Raw genomic sequence first — 6,017 nt, 5'->3', positions numbered from 1 at the left:
ATCTCTCTTGTTGCTACTTCAAGCCTCTTTAGGGTCCTTTCAAGAACACTCATTGTTGGACACCTATTTAGCATAAATACAACACTTGCTACGGATTTTGTCCAAAATTTCTTGGGTAAATTTTTAGTTTTTAGCATGCTTTTTGCCATTTCAAATGTTTTCCTATTCTTTCTATTTGCTATAGCATTTTGCTAAGGAGTATAGCTGACAATCAATTGAGGTTTCACTCGATGAATTTTCACAATATTTGTCGAATTCATTTGAGGTGAATTATCCCCTCTATCTAATCTCAACGTCTTTAGATGAAAGCCACTATGCTTTTTGTCACGCCCCGAACCCTACAGTGCACGAACATCCCAACCGAGGTCGATTCAAGTACGACGTCCCAGGACATGTCGCCGACCCAAAACCCAAAATAGAGAACAAAGCACACGCGGAAGCAACATTACACCCGTACAAATCAAAACAACATGACCAAGGGTAGCAATGAACAACAACCATCATAAATACGTACTTGCATTAATAACCTGGATTTACAATATCCATTGCTAGGCAATATACACCAACCAAAATGTGGGTCAACAGCCACTAACATATACTTCCCCGTTCCAACCGGGGTACTCGGTCACCGAAAGATCTATCCGGTCCAGGATCCCAAAACGAAGTGGCGCATCCACCATCTCAAGGTCGAGAGTCTGAAAAGTGGGGTTTAAACAACAATGAGAATAAATCTCAGCGAGTAGGCCCCCTAATCCGAAACTAGGCTAACATGCACCTCCCGGACAAGAATCAACTAAACACACAGTTGATCAATCACACGACTTAGGCCCACGGGCCTAAATCAAGCATATAGTGACCCTGCAAGTTAGGCACATAATAAAATAATACTATGCCCCACAATGTACATACACATGTCAATTGGCCACTGTCACAAATTCCAAAAGAGTCCTCGCACAAAGTAAACATCTGCAACAGTAACATTAGTGTCATCTTTTGACTTAATATTAATGTTACCTTGGCCCATTACAAGAACTTTATTTATTCTTGAAATTAACTTCACTGCGGACCATCTTGTTCAATTGCAAGAGTAACTCTTTTTGGCCAAACATATGATTACTACACCCAGTATCAAGGTACCAAATTTTGGTGTCCATGGTGCTTGAGTCATCCTTCTTGCATGCTAGCACAATGTTTTCATCAGCATTGATGGCAAGCACCTGTTGTGCCTACTCGTGTGCTACCTTTGCTTGGCATTTGGATTTGTAATGTTTGAATTTGTTACATTTAGAACACTTGACCTTTGATTTGTCACGCGTTCTATATCTTCCGGTGGAATTCAAATATCCACCTCCATGTCCTCAACCACCTCCACGACCTTCGCCACCTTGATAGCCTCCTTAGCTTGATTGAGCGATCCGGTTCTGCAATGCTTACTCGGGATTCGAACTAACATACTTTTGATTCATTCTTTGCTCATGCGAGCACAATCAACCCATGAACCGCTCCAACATCGTGGTTGACACATCTTCAACTTCCTTGATTGTTGCGAAAACGTAGTCAAATCCTTTGGTAAGAGGCCTTAAGATTTTTTCTACAGCTTGCACATCTTGGAGTTCTTCACCATTAACTCTTAATTGGTTAGCTATGGTATGCACACAATCAAAGTACGCCAAGATTAATTGATGCGTAGAGACTCGAATCTCCTTGAAGTGTTTGAAGCCGGAGCCGTCTAACACGATCATCGCATTTATTGGATTGTTGCAAAATATCCCACTTTGCTTTTGCAGTGTTTGCACTCGATATTTTTTAAAATATTTATTCCTCTACGGCTTGAAAGATCGCAAATAATGCTTTTTGATATTTCTTTCGGAACTCCACCAAAGAATCTTTCTCCTTCTTTCGTAAAGCATCGAATGCTTCAACATCGGCCACTTCGGTGGATCTATTCTCCACTAGACTCCACAAAAATCTTGCGATTTGAAAAGAACCTTCATCTAGATGGACTAATTGAAATTCCCCTTGTTCAATTTTAGAAGTTGCAAGTGAACCAAACCGGTGGATGCCATGTCTAGCTCCGATACCAAATGTTAGAACCAAAAGAATAATGTAAACTTTGGAAACTTGGAATAAGAGAACAAATAGAAATTTGGAGGGAGAACTTCCTTTTGAGAATGCTTTTTCTTTATGGCTTTGTGCTTATGGCTTGAGTGACAACTCATGACTTCATTCCTTTATATAAGAATTGAATCTTACAAACGCCGATAATAACCTTTAATAAAGAAGACATAACAACCCACACATCATTAAAAGAGAACAAAACAGCTTAATTTGTCGAAGAAAACGAAGCCATCTTGAAGTCTTTATCTTTAATGCTCGTAGCTTTCTCATCCAGCAAGTGATGTGCTAAATCTCACCAATAATCAATTTTATATTATTCCAACATTGTTCTCTATATGATTAATAAACTATATAGAAACGATCAAATTATTCTGGAAATGGCCAAGCCCTTGACTTAGTTGGCCCTGAAACTTAAGCTGATTGACATCACAGCATCAACTTTCTAAGAAAATAGACAGTCTCTTTTGCATTCTCCATTTCCTTTGTTGTGGAAAGACTGTAACCAGGAGAGCAGCCCAATGGCGACACAACCAAGTGAAAGACAAGGAAATTCGGAACATGCAGAACCACCAGCAGGTACATGTTCAAGTTTCAACCAAGAAAAAAAATGGTATAAGCGATGTGGTCTTGGAATATGCTGGAATGTGTATTTTGTCATGGTTCTTTTTGTTTCGAACACACATAGCCCTGACCTTGAATAGGAAAAAGGAAAAAAAATCAGAATGACGAGGAATTTTGTGCTCACTCTTTGTCCTACATATATTGAAGATGTTCGTGTAAACGTTGGATCAGCTCCATCTCAATCTGGAGGTGCTCCAGGTGCGTTATCCTTCAAAAGAGTTATTTCATTGTGAAATTGATATTTGGGGTGGATCTTGATGAAATTGTTCTTTCCTCGGATACTTCTCAATGTCTACAAGGAAAAAGTAACAACACAATGGCCTGAGAAGTTCGCATCCATTTTGCAGGAATACCAGAAAATATAGTCAATGGATTCTATTTCCGACCATTGTTGAAAGCTGCATTCACGGGTGATTGGGAATCTGCTGAAAAATTTATTCTACGAGATCCTGCTTCAAAGATAGCCAATATAACGAGCAGATCCGAAACAGTGCTTCACATAGTGGCTTTGAATGCACAAGACCAATTTGTTGAGAACCTGGTTGAGCTCTTGTCTCAATCTCCGGAAGTGCTTGAAAAGGTTGATTGTGGTGGCCGCACAGCCCTCCATCATGCTGTCCTGTGTGGAAGGATACGAATTGTCAAGGCATTAGTTAGAAGTAATCGTAGGTTGACACAAATACAAGACGAGGAAGGACGTGTTCCTTTCAATTTATCTTCTCAGGAAGCTTCTATGCATAAGGAGATTGCCTGGTTCCTGGCGTTAAATACGACATTTGATGGATCAAGTCATCCCGACAGCAGTCCCAATGCGATTCAATGCATTGTAGGTCTCACTTACGCTGGTCATCTTGGTAAAATAATCATCACTGTCTCAATTCCATCCGTTTTTTTTCCCCTTCATTCTACACTTAGCTTAAGTTCTTCATCAATTTTGCTGGTGAATTTGGATAGATATCGTCCTTTATCTACTTAGGAAATTACCCTTCTCTCATTCTAAAGAAAGGCCCAGGGGAGACAGACAAGTCTATCCTGGCCGTGTTGGCGAGGATGCAGTGTCACTTTCTCAGCGGAACTAAGCTTAGTGTTTTGGAAGCATTAATATACAAATGTCCGTACTTTCTTCACTCGCATCCCTTCATTACTGATTCCCTTCCAGAAGATCATACCTGGCTCATCACCTGCTCTTTTGTATCTGAACTGAAGGTATTCCCGTGGACGTGAACTCCAGGCCAACAGATGAAAATTCAACGAATATCCAAACGTCAACGAATCCGGGTGGGTATGAATTTTTATACTTGGGCATTATCTAATTTCAGACCTTCCATGATTTTAACTTCAGTCAATTTTCTTAGATTGATTCCCTCCCTACTAGCAATGGAAACTGAAAAGTATAGTTTCTTTGTAGGATCTATTCTGGTTCCTTAACCTAGTTTTACTTGAATAATAACCAGAACTCAAACTACTTTACAATCAGTTATCCCCTAGGAACCACATATGATTCAACCAAGTGCATAAGTAGTTTGTATGACTTATCTAATGGACAATGTAACGAACGAATTAAGACAAAATGAAGCGGAGCTACACTGATATGGGTCCGACATCCTCATTCATGTCTCTTACACTTCCAAGTATTGATCCATGTGAATGTCAATGTTGATTGCTTTAATATCTGTGACTATCAACCGTTAAAATTGTCAGGATACCAGTAATTTTAATCTATATATAGTAAAGTATCTCCATTCCACGTACACAATGATTTCACATCCACTGACTCGGTTCTCTTTGCAACCTCATTGTAGCACTTCAATGTCTTTCAAGGTCATTTTGGAATGATGTCAATATTGTAGGTACGTTACCATTTTATGAAGACATCCTCTCTCTCTCTCTCTTTCTCTCTCTCTCTCTCTCTCTCTCTCTCTCTCTCTCTCTCTCTCTCTCTCTCTCTCTCTCTGCGACCTCCCTGAGCCGATCTCACCGCCTATGGGTTTGACTAATGGATTACTATATTTAAACCTAGGACTTAGCGTGAGCTCTCCCAAGCCCATAGAAAGTCTTGACTTATGATTTAAGTTCTTAATATGCAAATCATTTTTATCTAAGAATCACCACTAATTAATCTTTGGTGGGTCGATTAGATACCTAAGTAAAGTAACAAGAGAATTACCTTATTCCTATGAATCAGAATTCAATGAGTTCGGGGACTTGATTATACTAATTAATCAACTAGTACCCTAAAATGGTATAGGCAACAAACTCGCAAGTTGGGAACCATAAGGCTTTCTACCTAACTAGGCTAACAACCAATACGGAAATGCACAAACAATGGTCTAACATGCCTCTAATCATCCACATACAAAGTTGAATTAAATACACAATGTAAACATGCGAACCAAACAATGTGCAATCAAGTATGGCACTAATCACACTAATAAAAGGCAATTCCCTAGCTCAATTTCTATTTTTTTAATTTTTAATATTAAAATAATATTATAATATTATAATATAGGACCCGGGTCTGATGTAGAGATCCGAACCGGGCCGACGACCCTATCTGCCAGACTGATTGGGCCTGAGTGTGGGCCCAATCCAACTCAAAACTTGAGTCCACCCAACAAAAGAAAAACGGGAAAATTACCAAAACAGTCATAAATCAATTATAATTGTATTAATTTAGTTCTAAACTTTTTTTTGTGCTAATGAAGTCTTAAAAATTTTATATTTATGTCAATTCAATCCTTCCAACTTATTTTGGCAAGATGGTAGGACTGACGTGGTAATTTTTAAATTTTTTTAAAATTTTTATATTTTTTTCTCTCTTTTTTTTCCCTATCATTCTTCCCCTGGCCGATTGCCGAACCGGCTAGAGGCTAAGGCCGGCGAGGTCGACCTCACCCAGCAATGGCAAGCCTACCTAGATCTGGGGAGACCTCACCGTCGCTGGGCGAGGTCGAGCTCACCCACGACCTCAACTCAACCTCGCCCAACAACAGAGAGGTCCAAATTTGGGCGTCCTTGCCATCGCTAAGTGAGGTCGAGCTTGCCTAGTCATAGCGATGGCGAGGTCTTGCCAGATTTGGGAGACCTTACTAGGGGTGGGTGAGGTTGACCTCGTTGGCCTTAGCCTTTGGCCGGTTGCTAGACCGGCCAAGGGAAGAATGAAAGGAAAAAAAGAAAATAAAAAGAGAATGAAGAAAAAAAATATATATATATTTAAAAATTAGCACGTTAGCATTGGCTGGACTTCTGGTGTCAACCGATGTCCACATCAGCGCCAA

At 39.8% G+C, this 6,017-nt stretch overlaps 1 pseudogene; it reads left to right on the top strand.

Moving 5' to 3' along the window:
- The first annotated feature begins 2,840 nt into the window (after window positions 1-2,840).
- Window positions 2,841-4,451, top strand: LOC115662203 (uncharacterized; annotated as a pseudogene).
- The last annotated feature ends 1,566 nt before the right edge of the window (window positions 4,452-6,017 follow it).

This window comes from Syzygium oleosum, unplaced genomic scaffold (genome assembly GCF_021117445.2).
Source record: "Syzygium oleosum isolate NSW1041296 unplaced genomic scaffold, Sole_v2.1 Sole_v2.43, whole genome shotgun sequence".
NCBI lineage: Eukaryota > Viridiplantae > Streptophyta > Magnoliopsida > Myrtales > Myrtaceae > Syzygium > Syzygium oleosum.
Note: the sequence above shows the minus strand (reverse complement) of the source record. Positions and strands in the feature narration are given on the sequence as shown.